The sequence below is a fragment of the Zingiber officinale genome, chromosome 5B (assembly GCF_018446385.1).
Source record: "Zingiber officinale cultivar Zhangliang chromosome 5B, Zo_v1.1, whole genome shotgun sequence".
Taxonomy (NCBI): Eukaryota; Viridiplantae; Streptophyta; class Magnoliopsida; order Zingiberales; family Zingiberaceae; genus Zingiber; species Zingiber officinale.
In genome coordinates, this window is record NC_055995.1 from 95,339,131 (window position 1) to 95,362,363 (window position 23,233).

A 23,233-nucleotide genomic window follows, 5' to 3' on the forward strand; every position below is an offset into this window, starting at 1 on the left:
TAAAAATATAGAATGAGATGTCCTTTTAAATATTTTTTTAAAAAAATAAGATGCCCTTTTATGGTAATAAAATAAAGGATATCCTTTTAATTTTTATCTAAACTTAAAACATAAAAATAAATAATCACTATAATTATAGTGTAATTATATGTTAATTAATAAAATTATTATTATTTATTTATGATTTTGTATTGTATAACTAAATTGTAATAAAAAAAATCCAATAATATAGTTGCTTTATTATAACTGCAACCACGTTTTTTAATTTACCAAAAGAAACATCTTAATTTTAAAATTATCAAAAAAGCACAAAAATAATATTATTCCCTTCCTACTTTTTTCATCAATCTTCTAAATTCCATGCTATTTTTCACTACATAGACATGATATGGGAAAATATCAGGGTTACGCTGGACCTGATATGGTCTTATATCAAGCCCAGTGTGGATTTGATATTTTTCATATCAGATCCAACATGCATGATATGAGAAAATATTAGACCCAGTGTGAGTCTGATGTGAAAAATATCAGACCCAGATTAGGCCTGATATGATTCAATATCAAACCCAGTGTAGGTCTGATATGAAATCATATCAGACCCAATGATAGACTTAATATGGGAACAGATCCTTTTTAATCATGAAGAGAGGGATACATTGAAAAATAATGAAAGAGAGGAAATTTAGGAGGTGGGCGGGAGGAGGAGGGGAATAATATTATTTTTAGTTTTTTTTTTAGTAGTTTTAAAAAGGTAGATCTGCTATCTTAGCAGCCCCTAGTGTCGGCACTAATAATACTATTTTTAGTAGCTTTAAAAAAGATAGATCCGCTACCTTAGCGGTCTTTAGTGTCGGCCCTATAGATATAGAGAGAGATACATGTAGGTACATAGGTCATAGACACATGGTGGAATAAATCATAAGTCATTATTTCTTGAGAATTAACCCGTAGCTATTAGGCCAGAAATATTATGTGTCCACTATCTGCGCTATATTCTAGGAGTATATTTTTTATAGTAATTTTAAAATTAGGGTGTTTTGTTGAGTAAATAAAAAAACGTGGCTACTTCATGTCGTAAAATTATTATAAACACTTTATTATAAAAACAAGTCGATACCATCAACTCCGACCTGAGATAATTGAACAGAAGAGAAACATCTCTCAGCAAACACATGTTTATTAGACTAATTATTTTTTTAATTAGCATCTATATATACACATAACAAAATCAACACAAATGACGCAATCACTATCATCAACTAAAAGAATAATAGGAGATTAGGATTCTAACCAATCGATACCTGAGGCAACTAAAAGAAGTACCAAAAGAACGAGACACTTTTGCCATCTTAACTTTGTAAGAGCTTTAGATGATTAAATTAGGAGAACTTTCTTATTATCTTGTGATAGTTTTGATATAGTCAACTAAGTTCAGTTAAGTTCTGTTATATAAGATCTTAGGAACACAAGAAGTCAAGCTGAAGACGTAGTTAGTGAGAAGGATGACACGGAAAGGGAGTCGATGGACTCGGTGCATCCGAAGGATGAGATATTGTAGAAGAGTACACCTGCGGATGAAAAGGACACACGTAGTGATTTGAGAGACGAGAAGCTGGGGAGGAAGGCAGCTCGAAGAGAAGGTCGGAGTTGGGTTCGGGTGAGCTCAACTTCAGTTAGCCGGAGAATCACCTACGCGAAGAACTACGCGAAGAGATCAGCTTTGAGCTGAGTTTTCCTGTGGAAGACGTCTTCCATGGTTGGAAGCCGCCTTCGATGAACAGTACGAAGGCGCCTTCCAGCCTTTGACGATGCTTTCAATGAACAGTACAAAGGCGTCTTCCAACCTTTGATGACACCTTTAATGAATAGTACGAAGGCGCCTTCCAGCATTTGAAGGCGCCTTCGTTAGCCGTTAACCGAGGATAAAGTTTTATCCTCGACGGATAAACTCTATCCGATGAAAGGTGCCTTGGACCTCTTTGAAGGCACCTTCAAGTTGCGGATAACTTTTTTCAGGGTCTATAAAAAGACCCCTGGACTTAGGAAATAATCATCAACTCTTGTATTTATTTTCTTGCAACTTTCTGAGCATTCAACGAATGTAAGAGGTTTCTCTGCCTTCAACAAAGAAGATTTTTTAGTGCTTTCTTTTGTCTTGGATTAACAGCCACCTAGATTGTAAACAAGTAATTTCCTTGCCTCTTCTTTTTAGTTATTAATTTAATTTAGCATAATTGTGCTACTAATTAGAGTTGAAAGATCGAGAAAGACTTATTTGATTCTATAGGCAATTCACCCCTCTTGTCGACCCCGCTGCACTAACAATTGGTATCAGAGCCAGAACGCCTCAGAAGGACTAACCGCTGACTGAAGCATCGAGATGATGGCCAAACCCAACATCTATCCACCAAAGTTTGAGGGAGAATTCACGACATGAAAGAAATGCATGGAGGCATCTTTAAAACTGACTTTGAGATTCTCTTAATTATAAAATATGATTTTGCAGCTCCCAAAGACCCACAAGGAAATGAAAAAGAAGAATATCAATAGCCTAAGAAGGAGTAAGCAGACTTCATAGCAAATGGACGAGCCAAATTCCACCTACTCAACATACTTCCATCCCAAGAAGTCAATCGGACCGGAGATTACGAATTAGCAAAGGAACTTTAGGAGAAGTTCCTGGAGCTATACGAAGGAACCTCCGAAGCAAAGCTCATGAGACGGGACCTGCTCTGGAACCAACTGACGAACCTCCGGATAGAAGAAAGTGAAATAATCGCATATTTGCACTCGAGGATCAAAGAACTCATCACCGGACTCATGAATCTCAGAGAAAAGGTAACGAACTGAGATTCATTAAGGTACGCTTTAAATGAATTTCCTAGGACACCTGAGTGGACATCTATAGTCGACTCGTTTTATATATCTAAAGACATCAAAGTTAGTTCATTAGAAAAATCTGTTTTTCACTTTTGAACTTCACAAATCAAGACGTGTAAGCTTACGAAATAAAGAAGAAAAGACAACCCACAACATAACTTTAAAGGCCAACCAAAAAGACGAACTAGATCCAGACTCCGAAGAATCAATTGACGAAGATGAAGCAGTCTTATTGGTAAGAAAATTTAGTAAGTTCATTAAATCTAATAAATTTAATAAGTTACAGGCGAAAAAGTACTTTCGTAGCAAAAGAAAGGTCCGATGCTATAACTGTCAAGGAGAAGGGCACGTCAAGGACAACTGTCCTGAACTGAAGAAGAAGGAGAAGGACAAGGGCAAAAGACTAACAAGACCTAAGCACAAAGATCTTGAAAGTTATATAGGATGAATCATCATCCTCCGAGTCCGAGATCGAAGCTTACACCATACTAGCTCTTATGGCAGACCATCAAGGAGAAAATGAAAGTAGCTAAGAGATGAGCATCAATGAAGGATGAGGATCATTAAAGGAAAGTTGCGATGAAGGGGGAGCATCAGAACACGAGATAAGTGAGGTACGTACACTATCTCCTAAGTAATCTTTTGAATTTATCAAAATACTTTCTAAAAATATGTAAACATTAGAAAAATAAAATATTAATTTAAAAAGATAATTAGCCAATGCACCTCCACTAGAATAATTTGATAATTTAAAATTAGAAAAATAAAAATTAAAAACACAAATAGAGAAATTGAAAGATTACCATGCATGTTCTAACTGTAAGTACCCTGTGGTAGTTTTGATGTTATCAACCAAGTCGAGTTAGATCCTGTTGTGGTTTGACGTCCAGTGTCTGAGTGTGCAGGAACTTAGGAGCACAGGAGGTTGAGCAAAAGACACAGCTAGCGAGACGGGAAAGAGTCGATAGGCTCGATGTGTCTAAGGGATGAGGCGCTGCGGAAGAGTATGCTGGTGGACGAGAAGGCAGAGCGCGACGGTTCCAAGGGATGAGAAGCCAGAGCGGAAGGTTGCTCGAGAAGGTCAAAAAATGGGTTCGGGTGAGCCCTATTATAGATGGTAGAAATCACCCAAGCGAGCAGAGCCTGAGTGGAAGACCCGGACAAAAAATCAACTAGGAGTTGACTTTGGTCTGGCCGCCCGGACCTGGTCCGGGCTCTCGGATCACCTGAGGCAGCCAGGGCGCCCCGAGTGCGAGCTGTGGTTGCGGGCTGGTTCAGTCCGATCCGGGCACTCGAACTCCATCCAGGCCCTAGATTAGAAAAGTTATCTTTCGCCGAGTTGTCGCAATTCGTTGCGTCATAGATAAAATTTTATCCACCCCAGGCGCTCAGAACCCTTATAGGCGCCCGAAACCCTTCCAAGTGCCCGGATCAACATTATAAATACAACCCTAATTTCAGTAGTTGAATAACAACACTTGCAAATGATTTCTTTATCTGTTCTACTACTATATGAGCTGTCAACACTGTAAAAGGCTTCTTCGCGTAAAGGAGATTTTGATAGTGAGCTTTAATTGCTTTGGTTTAGCAATCATCTGATTGCAAACCAAGTAATTCCTTCTGTGCCTCTATCTTTAGTTAATTTACTTCTTTTTTTTTTTCTTACAAGTATTTGTTTTAATAAAGCTATAAGTTTTGAGGAAGATATTTTGTTTATTTTTATTGTGCAGGGCAATTCATCCCCCCTTGTCAACCGTAAGGGACCAACAAGTAGTATCAGAGCGAGTTTGCTTTAGAAAGGACTAATCGCCAACTGAAACACAAGAGATGGCTGGACTGAGCATCTATCCGCCTAAGTTTGAGGGGAAATTTGTGATTTGGAAAAGAAAGATGGAAGTATTCTTCAAAACGGATTTTGATTTATTACTAATTTTAAAATATGATTTTGTATCACCAAAGGACAAAGAAGAATATCAATGGACCAAGAAGGAGCAAGTAGACTTTGTAGCAAATGGACGAACCGAATTCCATCTACTGAGCGTGCTACCTCCACAAGAAGTAAACAGAATCAGCGCCTACAAATCAGCAAAGGAACTTTATAAGGAGTTCCTGGAGCTACACAAAGGTACGTTCGAAGCCAAACTTATAAGGCGGAACCTGCTCTGAAATCAGATATGCAACCTCTGATTAGAAGAAGGTGAAACTGTCACACCTCCACCTGAGGATCAAAGACTCATCACCGGACTCACGAATCTTGGAGAAAAGGTAACCAACTGAGATTCGCTAAAGTACGCACTTAATACATTTCCTAGGACTCCTGAATGGTCAACCTTAGTAGATACTTATTTCATCTCTAAGGACTTAGAGGTAAGTGATTTAGAGGAGTTATTTTCGACTTTTGAAATTTATGAATTTAGAAATGTAGATCTAAAGAAGGAATCAAAGCACAATATTATCTTGAAGGCAAAAATGGACGAACCAGATTCTGAGACATCCCTTGATGAAACGAAACAACGATCATGGTAAGGAAATTTAAAAAGTTTTTTAAAACTAATAAGTTTAATAAAGTGCACGGTAAAATGAGGAAAATAAAAGTAAGATGCTACTACTGCAATGAAGAAGAGCATGTGAAAAACATGTTGGACAAAACAATTTGCCAGAGATATTTGAGACTTTGCCGAATTTAAATTACACGAAATTAAATTTAACTTATTTATAGAGATGACCTGAGCAGATAATCTCATGTTGCCAGCAGAGGCTGGTTTATGCTAATTGCTGAGTGCAAACCGAGTTCCGAGTCAAAGTGAATTGAAGGGTCGGGTGGGCAAGCAGTAGATTGGTCGATCGGGCAGATAGGTCAAGCGAGCAGTTAGCCTTATAGTGGAAGACAAGGCGGCCTAAAGGCAGAGAGGCCGAGCGAACTAACTGAGCAAGCGGCCAGGCGAGCAGAGGGTCGAGCCAGTGTGCGGCCAGACGGGAGAACCGGGTGAGTAAGCGGCCGACTAGGTGAGTGAGCGGCCGAGTGGACCAAGAGGCCGACCGGGCGGTCAGAGATGCCGACGGGGCAGTGTGACTGGGCGAACAAAGAGGCCGAGCGAGTGAATGACTGAGCAAATGAACGGTCGATCTAATGATCGGCTGGACGAGCTTACAGTTGACCGGACGAAAAAGGCTGATTAAGTTATTAGCCTAGCGAATGCAGAGGTCGGGCAAAATTTCATTGAGTGGAGGATTCAACCAAGTGAAATTTCACCGAGCAGAGCGACTGAACAGGCTATGAGATCGGGCGGGCGCTGCAACTGAGCGAGCGATGCGAGTGACCACACTTGTGAACTGAGGCCTGCGATACGTAGTTCCCTTGAAACATATTCGCCCCACCTCTAGCTATGCTTCGAGGCTTTCTCAGGTCATCTGTTTCCTAGGATACAATGGTGAACCATGATTCCCACCAAGCACTGATGGTCACAGCAAACTGGGAGGTACCCGACTGCTATCACGAGCTCTCCACCGAGCAAGAGATGCACGACAGAGGAGAAGGCACGAGCTCTCCACCGAGCAAGAGATGCACGACAGAGGAGAAGGGAACGTAGGTGGAGAGCTTCAACTTTTTTGAGCATGTAACCTTTTGCCTATGGTCACAACCTCCTTATATAGGAGCTCAAACCAATGGGCAGCGTTAATGATCGTTTAATGATCATTATTCGCTAGCTGTGAAACTCCAACGTTTCACTCGACTGCATTAATCTTTCTTTAATGCATCCGTTACATAAGCAGCAAAAAGGTTTACTGTTAGTGCAATATCCCCTAGGTCAGGTTGACCGGGTTGACTAAGCTTGAGTTAGTTCAAGCCTGAGTCTTGATGTTTGGGTTTCAATGTTTGACAATACATGGAGATTGCAGACTCTGGTCAAGGTTGACCAGGTTGATGTGATGGAGAGTCAAGTAGGTCATGGTTGATAGGATACTCGATCAGTCGATTGATTGAGAAGCTGGAAATCGTGCAATAGAGGCTGAATCGATCGGACAATCGATTCAGGCGATTTCCAGATAGCACAGAGGCGCTTTAAATCAATCAACCGATCAATTCAAAATCTTCCCAATTGATTGAGAGTCATTCAATCGATTGAGATCTGACCGTTACGCAGGTTATAGCCGTCGGCGAGTGATTTCTTCGACACTTCTTCGGTTTTCTTCTCCACACGACTTCAGCGAGCTCCACAGCGATTTCTTCACTCTCACAACCAGATCTTAAGGGCTCTTGGAGACAAGTGTAGGTACACTTCTAAGGTTCAAGAGGCAACAAGTAAACAAGAACAAGGAGTTTTTATTTGCATATTTTGTATTTTCTTCTTCCGTGAGTTGTATTTGTTGTGTGGGTTTGTACAAGACTTCTCCGCCTTCGGTAGTTACCGTAAATGAGTGTTTTTATTAGTAGAGAGTGCTCGTGTGTGTGGATCCTTGGATTAATCACGGTCCAACATTTAGCGTGCGCAGGTTGCACTCGCATATGAGTCAACATGGTTTAATACAATCCGGGCCCTGGATTTGTACCTCTATGCATGAGAGAGTCTCTCCCCATATATTTGTTCACATCATCAATGCATGTGAATCAATACAAACCAACCAATATGCGTTAAAACTCCCAATGTAGGACTAAAGTCCCATTCACAATGGAACTTCATGGCTCTTCCACCTCTTCTCCATTCACATATATCTAACAAGACAACTACCCCAAAATTGAAGAACAAGGATAAGGACAAGGACAAGAGCAAGGACAAAAGACCAACCCAGAAAAGACACAAGAACCTAAAGGCGACATGGGATGAAACTTCATCAGAATAAGAAATTGAAGCCTACGTCGGACTTGCCTTGATGGCAAGTCACTAAGAAGAAGAAGATGAAGCAAGCTCTTCTGCAATGAGCATCGAAAGCATCCATGAAGGGAGAGCAACATTAGAAGAAAACAGCACTACAGGGGGAGCTTCAGATTAAGGGATCAACAAAGTAAGTCAGGTATGATCTCTGGCTCCTGACAAGTTGTACAAGTTTATAAAAATCCCGTCTAAAACTTTTTGTAAATTAGAAATTGAGAATAAGAAATTATTAAAAGAAAATAATGATTTAAAAGGAACTCTAGCAACATCTTGTCGATTGGAAGATTTCAACAAACTAAAAATAGAAAATGAAAGTCTAAAAGAATAAATCCAAAATTTTAAAAATTATGCATGTTCAACGTTTATTCCTTCAAATTATAGAAATAATTCAGAACTTACTTGGTATTTTAGATATCATAAGAATCAATTTAGAAAGTTTTTACCAAAATATATCCATAGAAAATTTTTAATTAATTTAGTAAAAAAGAACCTATTTCGAGTTTCAAAATTATGCTTGGATTGAATTTTTATGTATGTCTTACATTTGAATTAATTTAATATTTTTTCTTTCTTAGAATTGACAAAATAATTTTTTTTGTATAATTTCTATTTGAAATAAATTTTATCATAATTTTTTTGAGAAAGAGGAATTCAACACTCATCTATAAAAAACTTTTCAAATTGTTTGACCATTGTATTATTTTTCTATGAATTTTTTTAACAAAATTCATATTTTTAAATTTAAAATTATTTCATAAGGTTATCTTTGCTAACTTTATTTTTTATGAAACTATATTATTTTCTCTATATAAGAAAATTTTTCTGAAATTTTTTGATCGTTGGTGAATTTTCTATGAATTATTTATCTAAATATAAATTTTTAATATTAAATTTTTTTAAAAATCTAATTCTTGATTATTTTTTTTTGTAAAAATGCATACTCTATTACATTTTTGAAAAGTTTATCATGATTTTTTAACATGGAAGTATTTTTAAATAATTTTTTTCCAAACATTTAACTTGGTTAGAAAATATTTTTTTTACTGAAATTCATAACTTCGTGAAAATTTTGTCACAATTTTGAATATTTCTGCTTCACTGTTGTAAAAATTTTTTAAACATAATTCTAATATTATTTTTTCCAAAAATTATTTATAAATTGTAAAAATTCAAAATTTTGAAATTTAAACTTGATGATTGTTTTGAATGATAGTCACTATATTTTTATCCCTTAGACTTTGTTCTAAATTTATTTCCAATCATTTTAAGCATTCCCCTATTTTAATGTGATCAAAAGAGGAGAATTTACGGTTAAATCTAGGGGGAGGGGGGTAACATTTTTTTTTTTGCATATTTTTTCTTAAATGCAAAATATATTTTTACTCTTATTTGTTTTTAGTTTACTTTAACTTAACTTGGGTTGCTCACATAAAAAAGAGAGAGATTGTAAGTACCATGTGGTAATTTTGATGTGATCAACCAAGTCAAATTAGGTCCTATTATGGTTTTATGCCTTGTGTCTGAGTGTGCAGGAATTTAGAAGTACAGGGGGTCGAGCGAAAGACACATCTAGCGAGAAGGATGACACGAGAAAGAGTTGACAGGCTCGGTGCATCCGAGGGACGAGGCACTGTGAAAGAGTACGTCGGCGGACGAGAAGGAAGCGCGCAGCTGTTCGAGGGACAAGAAGTCGGAGCTGAAGGTTGCTCGAGAAGGTTAGAAAATGGATTCGGGTGAACCCTATTTTGGATGGCCGAAATCACTCAAGCGAGCAGAAGACCTGGACAAAAAGTCAACCAAAAGTTGACTTTGGTCCGGGCACCCTAGGTGTGAGCTGTGGTCGTAGGCTGGTTCAGCCCGGTCCGGGCGCTAGGACCTGGTCCAGGCTCCCGGACCAGAAATGTTATCTTTTGCCAAGCTGTCGCAATCTGTTGCGATATGGATAAAATTTTATCTACCCCCAAGTAATCGTAACCCTTCCAAGCTCCCGGGTTAGCGTTATAAATGCAACCCTAATTTCATTAATTGAATAACAATACCTGTAAATTTTTCTAACAGTTTACTTTATTTTTTTCTGATTTTTTTTATGTGATAAAAGAGGGAGAAATAAGTAAAAGTTAAGGGGATTAAGGGGGAGTTAGGATAATTCCCATACTTTTTACCTTGTATTTATTTTTACAATTAACTTATTTAATTCATTTCATTACTATATTATTTCATTGCATTTTTAACCCTAATTTGAACTTGAGTTGATACACATCAAAAAAGGGGAGATTGTTAGTACCCTAGGATAGTTTTGATGTAGTCAACCAAGTTTAGTTATGTTCTGTTATGTTTGATCCTTGTGTCTAAGTGTGCAGGAGCATAGGAATATAAGAAGTCGAGCGGAAGACGCAGCTAGTGAGAAGGATGACACGAGAAGGGAATCAACAGGTTCGGTGTATCTGAAGGATGAGATGCTGCGAAAGAGTACACGACGGACAAGAAGGATGTGCGACGGTCCAATGGACAAGAAGTTGGGGAGAAAGGCTACTCGAGGAGAATGTTAGAGTTGGGTTTAGGTGAGCTCAACTCCGGTTAGTTGGAGAATCACCTACGTGAAGAACTACGCCAAGAGATCAATTTTGAGCTGAGTTATCCTGTGGAAGGCACCTTTCATGACTAGAAGACACTTTCGATGAATAGTACGAAGACGCCTTCACTAGCCATTAACCAAGGATATATTTTTATCCTTAGCAGATAAACTCTATCTGATGGAAGGCGCCTTCCATGGCTAGAAGGCACTTTCGATGAATAATACGAAGACGCCTTCGCTAGCCGTTAACCGAGGATATAGTTTTATCCTCGGCAGATAAACTCTATCCGATGGAAGGCGCCTTGGACCTCTTTGAAAGTGTCTTCAAGCTGCGGATAACTTTTTCCAGGGGCTAGAAAAAGATTCATGAACCTAGGAAATAATCATCAACTCTTGTATTCATTTCCTAGCAACTTTTTGAGCATTTAACGAGTGTAAGAATCTTCTCCGCTTTCAACGAAAGAGATTTTTAGTATTTTTTTTTACCTTGGATTAATAACTATATACGTTGTAACCAAGTAATTTTCTTTGTCTCTTCTTTTTAGTTATTAATTTAATTTAGTATAATTGTACTACTAATTAGAGTTGAAAGATCGAGAAAGATTTATTTGATTCTATAGGCAATTAACGCCCATTTTTACTGACCCTCCTACACCAACAAACTTATGGCAAAATATAAAGCCCTAGTTGTAGTAGATAATGATAATAAAAATAGCAAGTTAGAATGATAATTGCATTAGAATCATAATCATAATAATAATTATATTTTTATAATTACAGAGATGAGTTTTTCGTGTCTCCTGAATTATCTACTAATAGATGCCAAATTTTGATGGGACTTAATTGTTAACTTATTCTTTTTTTATTCTCCAAGCACCATTGCATCTTCATTTGATGGCTACAAATCATTATTTGCAAAAAAAAAAAGAAGGTGGAACCGTCATTTTAACGGTCTCTGGATCTGATCCCACAGATATTTAGAGGAGGTAAATCATGATTAAACTGGACAAGAGAAGTGACTGGAGGTCGAGTAGAATTTAAAGCACAGCAGACCAAGATTTTACGTCCCGTAGACAGGAGAGGTGACTGAATTACAAACCATTATTGAAGAAAGAAGAGAAGCATCTATGTAATTGTTGAAGCACAAGTTTATTAGAGTATCCATCTTTCTAGATTAGCATTTAAGATAGATTAATACGACGGATTTCAAATAAAATTTAGAGGTAAAATTTATATTTAAAATTAATTTTATTTGATCAATTTAAAAATATATTTATAAATGATTTATAGAAACATGACTTTTAGAGATGAATTTTTTTATCACTGAAATTCTATTTTCTCGTAGTGTGTAATAAAAGGTCTAGCAATATATAGTTGCTTTATTGATAAAGGGGATTGCTAAATAGTCAGAATTTAGCCAGTTAGAATATATACATGCATGCATATGTATGGGTATTTTAATAATTTCATATGACCACATTAATTATATGCATGTCCATGCATGTATTTTAATTGGGAAATAGAGATTTCTAGCTGGCCAGATTCTGACCAACAAAATTTACTCATTGATAAATTGGATATAACATGAAACATCGCACAAGTTGATGCTAAGCATCTATGAGATGTTCAAGCACAAGTTTATCAGAGTCTCCATCTTTCCAGTTTAGCATTGATAGACGCATAAGCATTTAAAAATCGTTCCATCATGATTCCCAATGCATTGTCCTTTGGCTTTCAAACCAAAGTTCTGAAAGCATTCTTGTTGACATGCAGCCAAGGTGCATCCTGTTTCGTGAAGCGTCTTTGAGCAAACTTTAGCACTTTGAGCGTCCGTCCCAACTGCATGCATGTTTTAAGATATATTTGCATATATATATTTTTTATAAATTTATTATATAAAGAGTAATTTATGACCAAAGAAATCAAATATTGATATTATGTAAAAAAAAAATATCAATATCAATACGGCATTTATAAGTGCAATAGCTATCATCAACTAACTAAAAGAAGAACATACCCGAGGAGGCGACTACAAGAAGAAAAAGGAAGAAGACCACTAGAGTTACTTTTGCCATCTTAAGTTTCAAGTTTGTATAAGAGCTTTGGATAATTTAACTAAGAGAGTTTTCGGTGAAATATATAGACGTGCACTACCATCATGATCCTATACAATTATATATATATTTTTATAATTACTTAAATTGCATACCATATTTCTGTCATATTATAATTATAGATAATATATAAGCATACTATGACAATATAATAATAGAAATATTGTATGTAATACTTAAAGATGCCACTTTTATTCCAGTGCTAATATAATAATATTTTTAGATTAAAAAAATAGAAGGAGATGTGCTTTTAAATATTTTTTTATATTAAAAATAAGATGCCTGATATAAATCCTTATAGTAATATGATAGTATTTATTTTCAACCTACGCTCTCGTATGAATGAAAATATCTTTATCTTTTAAATTCATCGTATTTTTCATATATCAACGTGGCATTTTGATTTATTCGTATATTATTATTAATATATTTATAATTATTTAAATTGCATACCATATTTCCATCCCTTAATTTGTCATATTATAATTATAGACAATATATAATGATCCTGTCCGAGCGTTGAGTCGACGGACACTGGGGACGTAGCACTCTCCGCTGCTGATCCGACTAGTGGCGTAGATCTCTGACGAACCTGCAAAGAAGCCAAGCCGGGAAGGGTTTCCCGACAACGACCCTCCGACGCTCAAGTCAGGCAACGAGAAATGAGAGAGACAGCGTAACTGTGGCTACAGTGAGGATTGCACATACCTTCGTCGACGTCTGGGGGTCCTTATATAGGACCCCGAGGAGGCGCGAGCATGCTTCTCGATGCGTGCACACTTCCCCAAACATACCTTAACGAACCCATGTCAGAAAAATACCCCTGACGTCATTCCGCAATCGTCCGAGCATATCCCGGATGTGACGGTGGAAGCTTCCATCGTATGATCCTGTGTACAGCTCGGCCGCCAACCCTGCTGCATGTTGGCGGCAGATGTCTCGAGGATGATGTTATCCCCTGTCTCCTTTGTCCTCTTGCGCCTCCTGTCTATTCCAGGGCCGAGCGGTTTGGCCGCTCGGTAGGCATATCACTTCTGCCCCGGTTGTAGGTATCGGTCCGACCGGGAAGACTCCCGGTCGTATGCTCGGATGAGATTGCTCTTGCCTGTCTTTGTTGCCTTGTGCCACGGCCGAACGGACAACCCGCTCGGCCCTGAAACCTTTTTACCTTGAGCATCGGAAACCCGATCCCTAGTCGGGTTGTCTTTCATTCGGCTCGGGGGATTCCCGGCCGGTCGACCCTCTCAGTCCAGTTGGTCGGGTCTCAGGGTTGAATCTCTTGACCTTTGACTTCCACGTGTCGTTGACCTTCCGCCAACGAGAGTCCCTCGTCCTTACCACCGGATCACATGCCTCCCCCTCAAGTCTAGTCGAAGGAGGCGCTAAGTCCAACTAACTGGACTGTCGGTCGGCCGGAGTGACACCGCTCTGCCACTTTCTGGAATGTTCCTCCTCACGGCCGCTCGGCCTCTTACTGCTGCTGGCTTTGCTACCGTGTCGACGGTCAACGCTGACGCCCTTCGGTTGTCTTTCATTCGGCTCGGGGGATTCCCGACCGGTCGGCCCTCTCAGTCCGGTTGGTCGGGTCTCAGGGTTGAATCTCTTGACCTTTGACTTCCACGTGTCGTTGACCTTCCGCCAACGAGAGTCCCTCGTCCTTACCACCGGATCACATGCCTCCCCCTCAAGTCTAGTCGAAGGAGGCGCTAAGTCCGACTGACTGGACTGCCGGTCGGCCGGAGTGACACCGCTCTGCCACTTTCTGGAGTGTTCCTCCTCACGGCCGCTCGGCCTCTTACTGCTGCTGGCTTTGCTACCGTGTCGACGGTCAACGCTGACGCCCTTCGGATCTCCTCGGAATTCGTGCAAATCCTTTCCATTAAGACCGAGCACGCGCGCTGCGCGCCGTAATGACGCTCATTAAATGCGCCCCTATGGCATGGTGCCACGTGGCTCATCCGCTGGCATCATCGTACGGCTCGGCGATGTGTCCGAGGGGACATTGGCGGTTTGAAATGAACGGCCCGATGTGGGCCTCGGTTCCTGTGACCTGCATCCGACGGTCGAGGCCGATCGGGCCCGACCTTATAAAGCCTTCACCTTCTTCCTCCGCCGCACCTTTTGCCTTCGCGTGTCCCGCAGGCTTCTTCGGTGCTGCAGCGTTCCGGCAACTCCGATTTTCCGTTCTCCGACGACTCCCTGCCTCCTTCCTTCGATCCTCAGCTTCTTTGTAAGGTTCTTCCGCCTTTTTTCTCTGTTTCCCTTGTGTTTTTTTGTCAAGTTCTTGTCTTCTGGTCGCTGTCCCCTTCATCGTCTTCAAGCCTTTGTATTTCCTCCCAATTTCCTCCTTCTCCATTACTGTTCCGGCGATGGCAAGTTCCTCTCAGCCCGCGGACTCCGCTCTCGGCCCATGGTATACCACCATGGAGTCGCGGTTCGATCGGCGCGATGCCGAGAGCCTGATTAACGCTTTCGACATCCCTTTTGACTTCGAATTGATCTTATCTTCTCCTTCCGCTCGACCACATGACCCTCCGCGCAGCACTGTCTGCTTTTTCCGCGAACAGTTTACATCCGGTCTGCGGTTTCCTCTCCACCCCTTCATCGTCGAAATTTGTAACTTCTTTGGCATTCCGCTCGCCCAGTTGGTTCCCAACACTTTTCGCCTTCTGTGCGGCGTTGTGGTATTGTTTAAGATACACAACATCCCCCTTCGCCCGGAAGTCTTCTATTATTTCTACTATCCTAAGCAGGGCACTTATCTGTTTCAGGCTCGGCCCGACTTAGTCTTTTTTGATAAACTGTCCTCTTCCAACAAACACTGGAAAGAAAACTTCTTCTTTCTTCGTATGCCCTGGCGGCTCCCTTTCTGCTCTAAATGGCAGGTCGGACCGCCTACCTCTCCCGAGCTGAAGAAGTTTAAGACCCAACCGGACTATCTTCAAGCAGCGAATCTGCTGGCCGGTCTGAAGCTCGACATCAACAAGCTCCTACCTGAAGGAGTGATGTACATATTTGGTTTGAGTCCAAGCCGGACCCCCCTCCCGAGCAGCTTTGGTAAGAACTTCACTTGTACACTTGCCTTGAGTTCTAACTGATTTCCTTCTCTTTTCTTTATAGCGAATATCGTAATGGAGTCCGTGCTGTTCGGAATCTTGAAGAAGAAAACGGTCGCGCTCGAAGTGGCAGCAGCCAAGGAAATGGAGCAATTGGGCATTACTCCGGTCGGCTCTCACGAGGATGAGAGTGAAGCGCAGGCAGGGGAGTTGGCCGCTCAGGCTGCGCCTATGGATGCGGCTGGTGGTACAACTCCTAGCAAGGGACCGTCCATTCGGGAGGAAGACTCCGAACCGGAGGACGAGCTCCCGCTCGACAGGAAAAGACGACGAGTTGAGAAGCCTCTCCGTTCGGCAACCTCCGCGATGCAAGCGTCTGAGCGGATAGACACTGCCTCTCAATGCGGCAAAGCACCGTCGGTCGAGGTGCTCTCCTCCGACCGAACTCCCTCTCAGCTGGATGCGCCTGCGGTGCCAATCGAAGCGGTGCCAGTTAGCTCCCTTCTTCCTGCACCACGCCGAGTCCTCCGCTCGGCCATTTTGTCCACATTGTCCAGCCCGGCCTCTGATCCTTTGGCGTCCGCTCAGACGACTCCGGGCCGGCGCCATACTATTAGGGCCACTCTGCACCTCCCTACTGAGGCGTTCATGGCCGAGTCCGATTAGCTGATGACTCCCGAACACATGATCACTATGAAGTGACCCCTTGCTGAGATGTGGGCGGATGCTCGGGCCCGTGTGGCCATGATACTGCTCGACAAGCTGGCTGACAGCCACATGCAGCAGTCCACAGGGGTAAGGTTTATTTCTTCTTTATGTAGTTTTCCCGATCGACCTTTTATCCTTTCTATGTACATCAGCGATGGGTGGAAGAGATTGCTGTCTCCAACCGCTTGGCTATGGTGGAGGAGGAGATGAAGAAGCTGAAGAGTCAGGGCGGCCCGTCTTCTTCTCGAGGCCCTTCTTATGCCAAGCTGCAGAAGGAGCTCGCCAAAACCAAGGATCTGTTAGAGGCCGAGAGAAAGAAGACGGCCGACCAGGCGTACATGTTGGACCAGCTTAACAAGCAGGTCAAAAGTTATGACCACAAAATTGAGCTCGCCACCACTCGGAAGAACACCGCCATCGCTGATCTGGAAAAAAAGAATGTGGAAGCCCAAGCTCTATAGTAGCGTGTGAATGAGCTAGTCGAGCTGCTAGAAGGAGAGCAGAAATGCCGCTCGGAGGAGGTGACCAAACTCAAGGATGATTTGAAGGATTTGCAGGAGGCTCTTGATGCCTCCCGTGCCGCCTTCAAGGAGTACCAAGAGGCGGAGCCGGGACGCGTTGCCGCCTTGAGGCAAAACTACATCCGCTCGGCGGACTTTGTGGAGAAGGTGTGCAATCGGCTAGTCATCGCCTTCGAGTTGGCCATCACCGCCACGACGGACTATCTGAAGTCCAAGGGTCAGCTCCCCGAGTCTGTGGTCATCCCTGCTACGGAGCATGCGACGCTTCTCACCACCATCCCAAAGCATATTTTTGACTACCTTGAATGAAGTATTTTCAGTAATTCTTCCGACCGGCTCTAATGGCCTAAATTTTAATAAAGATATGCCGCCCTTTTGTTAGCTTACTCTTTTTTCGTTAAATCGCCAATACCTGTGTCTTCCGATCGGAGCGCGAACTACCGCCGTTCGTGTCCCCCACCTTTCCTTCTCGTTAATCGTTTCTCGTCCTGCCTTCCTCACTTTCAAAAGGAATTTTTCACGAAGTATTTTCTGTAACTGGGTCGCTCGTCTGAACACACCCACCTCTTTAAATGGAATTCCCTTTAGATGTTCGCAAAGTACCTTTTGTAACTTGATCTTTTGTAACTTGGCCAATCGGCCGCTCAGCTCACAGGCCGACCTTTTTATTATCTCCTTGCCGATCGACCCGGACGGAAGTACGTTATTATTTTCTTCTTGCCCCTAAGAACAAGGCTTGTCAATTGCTGGTGTCTGCCACCGAGCCGAAGACTGCATGACTTGTCCTGTCCAGGCCGTTTATACTCGCCGGTCTGACTCTAAGATTTAACGTCGCTGCTCGACGGTCTTCCGGCCCGAGGGTTTATATAGTCGCCGGTTCGACTCTAAAATTTAACGTCGCTGCTCGACGGTCTTCCGACCGGAGGGTTTATAGTCACCGTTTCGACTCTAAGATTTAACGTCGCTGCTCGACAGTCTTCCGGCCGGTGGATTTATAGTCGCCGGTTCGACTCTAAGATTTAACGTCGCTGCTCGACGGTCTTCCGGCCGGAGGGTTTATAGTCCCCGGTTCGACTCTAAGATTTAACGTCGCTGCTCGACGGTCTTCCGGCCGGAGGGTTTATAGTCGCCGGTTCGACTCTAATATTTAACGTCGCTGCTCGACGGTCTTCCGGCCGGAGGGTTTATAGTCTCCGGTTCGACTCTAAGATTTAATGTTGCTGCTCGACGGTCTTCCGGCCGGTGGGTTTATAGTCGCCGGTTCGACTCTAAGATTTAACGTCGCTGCTCGACGGTCTTCCGGCCGGAGGGTTTATAGTCGCCGGTTCGACTCTAAGATTTAACGTCGCTGCTCGACGGTCTTCCGGCATAACTCGGATAATATACGCCCGGCTTAACGGCACAGGGTCTTCACCATGCATTCATGCAGCTACCCGCTTAGCGCACAATGCTCATGCCTTTGCTATGTTCTTATAACTTTCATTCCTGCAACCAAAGGATACAGCCGAACAAAATATTCATGAAATATATTACATCGGCGCACCTTTCATCCGACCCTATAGGGCTGGAGGTGGTTTGCACTCCATGGTCTCTCCAGCCACCGTCCATCCTCATCCTCCAAGTAGTAGGCTCCCGATCGGAGCTTCTCGACGACTTTGAAGGGTCCTGACCAGGGAGCCTCCAGCTTGCCTACGTCCCCGACCGACTTCACTTTCTTCCAGACCAAGTCACCCACCTGGAATGCTCGGGGAATCACGCGGCGGTTGTAGTTCTGCTTCATTCTCTACATGTAGGCCATCAGTCGGACGGATGCTTTGGCTCGCTCCTCGTCGATCAAGTCCAATTCTAGCTGCCTCCGCTCAGAATTATCCTCGTCGTAGTTCTGGATCCGGACGGACTCTACACCGACTTCGACTGGGACGATCGCCTCGCCTCCATACACCAGGTGGAACGGTGTTACTCCTGTTCCCTCCTTAGGGGTCGTACGGATGGCCCATAGGACTCCCGGCAGCTCGTCCACCCAGCTTCCTCCCCTGTGGTCGAGTCGAGCGCGAAGAACTCGGAGGATCTCCCGGTTGGCTACTTCGGCTTGACCGTTACTTTGGGGATACGCCACAGACGTGAAGTGATGCTCAATGCCATATCCCTCGCACCATTCCTCGAGCTACTTTTCGACGAACTGTCGCCCGTTGTCCGACACGAGCCGACGCGGAATGCCGAACCGACAGATGATGTGTTGTCAGATGAATTTCTTGACCATCTGCTGGGTTATCTTGGCCAATGGCTCAGCCTCCACCCACTTGGAGAAGTAATCGACTGCCACCAATAGGAACTTCCGTTATCCGGTCGCCATAGGGAAAGGTCTTAGGATGTCCATGCCCCACAGGTCGAACGGGCAGGACACTATGGACGCTTTCATTTCCTCCGTCGGCTTATGAAAGAAACTGTGGTACTTCTGACAAGAAAGGCATGTTGCGATGGTCCGAGCGGCGTCCTCGTGTAGAGTTGGCCAGAAGTATCCAGCCAGCAAGATCTTCCTAGCCAAAGAACGACCTCCCGGATGGTCTCCGCAAGATCCTTGGTGTACCTCCTGGAGAATGTACTCAGCGTCTTCCGAACTAACATACTTCAGCAGAGGTCGGGAGAACGCCTTTTTGTAAAGCTGATCTCCGATGAGCGTGAACCGGCCGGCTCTCCTCCTCAGTAGCTGGGCTTCCTCCCGATCGGACGGCGTGGCACCTGAGCACAAAAACTCCATGACGGCTGTTCTCCAATCGCTCGGGAATGTGAAGCCTTCCATCCGGTCCACGTGCGCTACCAAGGATACTTGCTCGATTGGTTGCTGGATGATGACCGACGATATCGAGCTTGAGAGCTTGGCTAATTCATCTGTCGCCTGGTTCTCCGTTCGAGGTATCTTCTGGACCACCACCTCGGTGAAGCTGGTCTTGAGTTTTTCAAAGGCCTCTACGTACAGCCTGAGTCTCGCATTGTTTATCTCAAAGGCGCCCATGAGTTGTTGAGTGGCTAGCAGGGAATCCGAGTGGATCACCACCCGGCTGGCTCCCACATGCCGTGCGGCCTGCAGTCCGGCTATGAGGGCTTCGTACTCTGCCTCATTATTTGTTGCCCGATAGTCCAGCCGGACGGACAAATGCATCCACTCTGCCTGAGGCGAAAGTAGCAAGATCCCAATTCCGCTTCCGAGCCGAGTGGACGATCTGTCCACATATACTTTCCATGTAGCTTCGGGCTCGGGCTTTTGTACCTCAGTTACTAAATCTGCCAAGGACTGCGCCTTGATCGCCGAGCGGGTTTGGTATTGGATATCGAATTCGCTTAGCTCCGTCGTCCACTTGATGAGTCGTCCGGATGCTTCAGGGTTTAGGAGTACCCTTCCCAACGAGCTGTTCGTCATCACAATAATGGTGTGCGCCAAAAAGTAAGGGCGCAACCTCCGAGCGGCAAGGACCAAGGCGAAGGCCAACTTCTCGAGACCGGTGTAGCGAGACTCATCATCCTTTAAGATATGGCTTAAGAAGTACACAGGCTGTTCTTCACCGTTCAGCCTTACTAATGCCGAGCCCACAGCATGATCGGTTGAAGATAAATAAATGCGGAGTGGCTCGCCTACGGCCGGTTTTGCCAACACGAGTAAGTAATTCAAGTAAGTCTTCAGTTCCTTGAATGCCCGATCGCACTCCTCGTCCCATTGAAACTTGGTAGCTTTACGCAGAATCTTGAAGAACGACAGGCTCTGATCGGCGGTCTTAGAGATGAACCTTGACAGCGCCGTTATCCAACCGGTGAGACGCTGTACCTTTCGAAGATTTCTGGGAGGCGGCATGTCTTGTAATGCCTTTACCTTGATGGGGTTCGCCTTTATGCCCCGCTCGGTCACGATGTAACATAGGAAGCGCCCGCCTTTTGCTCCGAACAGGCACTTCTGAGGGTTAAGCTTGACTCCGTATCTTCTTAATGTTTGGAAAGTCTCCTCCATATCCGTATAGAGATCTGCCGCCCGGAAGGACTTGATAAGTATGTCGTCCACGTACACTTCCAAGTTGCGTCCGATCTGCTCCCTGAATACCTTGTTCATCAGACGCTGGTAGGTAGCTCCTGCATTCTTCAGCCCGAACGACATTACGTTGTAGCAGTAGGTGCCGTTCGCCGTGACGAAGCTGACCTTCTCCTGGTCTTCTCGGGCGAGCGACACTTGATGGTAGCCTTGGTATGCATCCAGCATGCATATCAGCTCGCACCCGGCCGTGGAATCTACCAGTTGATCGATCCGAGGCAGGGGGTAGAAGTCTTTCAGGCATGCCTTGTTCAGGTCCCGGAAATCGATGCAGACTCTATACTTGTTGCCCGGCTTAGAGACCAGTACCACATTTGCGAGCCAACTCGGGAATTGCACTTCCCTTATGTGGCCGGCCTCCAGAAGCTTCTCTACCTCCGCCCGGATAATTACGTTCTGCTCAGCTCTAAAGTCCCTCTTCCTTTGCTTCACCGGCCAAGCGTCTGGCTGAACGTGAAGCTCGTGCTGCGCTACGCTTGGCGAGACCCCTGGCAGCTCCTAGGTCGACCAAGCGAAGATGTCGCAGTTTCGCTGGAGGCATTTGATTAGCCTTTCCTTCTGGTTCTCCTCCAGGTCGGATGCTATGAAGGTGGTGGCCTCCGGTCGGGAAGAGTCAATCTGCACCTCCTCCTTTTCTTCGTAAACCAAAGAAGGTGGTTTTTCGGTTATAGCATTTACCTCGACTCGTGACACTTTCCGAGCGGACTTGGCTTCGGCTCGGACCATCTCCACATAGCATCTTCGAGCTGCCAGCTGGTCTCCCCACACCTCCCCTACTTGATCTTCCACCGGGAACTTGATCTTCTGGCAGAAGGTAGAGACGACCGCCCAGAACTCGTTGAGAGCCGGTCGCCCCAAGATAACGTTGTACGCAGAAGGAGCATCAACCACGATGAAGCTGGTGGTCCTTGTCCTTTTAAGCAGCTCCTCTCCCAACGAGATAGCCAGCCGGACCTGGCCGACCGGCAAGACTTCGTTCCCAGTGAACCCGAAGAGGGGGGGTTGTCATTGGCAGTAGTTCAGCTCGGTCGATTTGCAGTTGGTCGAAGGCCTTCTTGAATATTATGTTGACCGAGCTGCCTGTGTCAATGAAAATGCGGTGAATAGTATAGTTAGCTATTACCGCTCGAATGATCAGGGCGTCATCGTGCGGGACTTCGACTCCCTCGAGGTCCCTAGGCCCGAAGCTGATCTCGGGGTCCGCTCGCCCTCTCTTGGCTGCAGCCGACCGCGTGTATCCTCAGCTGCCTTGTGTGTGCCTTTCTGGCTCTATTGGAGTCTCCTCCGGTCGGGTCTCCGGCGATGATGTTGATCTCGCCTCGAGATGCGTTGCCCCTATTCTCCTCCTCCCAAGCGGATGGTCGAGGTCGTTCATGTGATGCCCGATGGTGGGCTCCGGGCTGCTGACGATGCTGCCGCTCGGGGGATCTCCTTTCTATTCTTTGAACGGGACTCCGTTGTCGATGTCGCCGGTCTGGTGAAGGTGATCGGCGGCGGTAGCTCTTTGGCGCAGGATGAGTGATGGGAGGGAGGCTCCGACAGTCGCGGGTGTTGTGAGTAGCTGACTGATGGAGTGAACAAAACATCGGGGTCTATACCTTCCCCTTGGGCTTGGGGCGATCAGCCACGACTTACTGGACGGCGTGCGGCCGAGTATGTTGATGAGGACGGGCGGCTTCGGCTCGCGGTCCTCTGGGGGGCTAGTGACTGACGGGCTGCTTTCTCTCGGCGGAAGCTGGTTGGTCATTCAGGGCTTCCTTTCTTCTCGTCGCCTGGGCTTCCTCCACATTGATGTACTCGTTGGCCTTATGCAACATATGGTCGTAGTCCCGGGGTGGCTTCCGGATGAGCGAGCGGAAGAAATCACCATCAACGAGCCCTTGCGTGAATGCGTGAATGCGTGAATGCGTTCATCATTGGCCCTTGCGTGAACGCGTTCATCATTGTTTCCGAGGTGACCGTTGGAATGTCCATGGCCACCTGGTTGAAGCGTTGGACGTAAGCTCGGAGCGACTCCCTCGTGCCTTGCTTGATGGCGAACAAATTGACGCTGATTTTCTGGTGGCGCTTGCTGCTTGCAAAATGATGGAGGAACGCCGCTTGGAATTCTTTGAAACTCGTGATAGATCCGTCCGGCAGCCTCCGGAACCACCGATGCGCTGATCCCGAAAGGGTGGTGAGGAACACTCGGCACTTCACACCATCTGTGTATTGATGCAGAGTGGCAGTGTTGTCGAACTTACCCAGATGGTCATCTGGGTCGGTTGTCCCGTTGTATTCCCCGATCGCAGGGGGCACATAATGCTTCGGCAGTGGATCACGCAAGATGGCATCTGAGAACTGACGGTTGATCCGCTCGGGTGACGCGTCCGTTCGGGGAGCTTTTCCTTTTCTGACTTCCCGGACGGGTGCTTCGTCCGATGAAGA

The 23,233-nt window shown here is 44.5% G+C and overlaps 1 pseudogene; it reads right to left on the reverse strand.

Moving 5' to 3' along the window:
• The window catches only part of LOC121986843, a 28,123-nt pseudogene extending 5,570 nt beyond the window's left edge, over positions 1-22,553 (reverse strand).
• Positions 22,554-23,233: the final 680 nt, after the last annotated feature.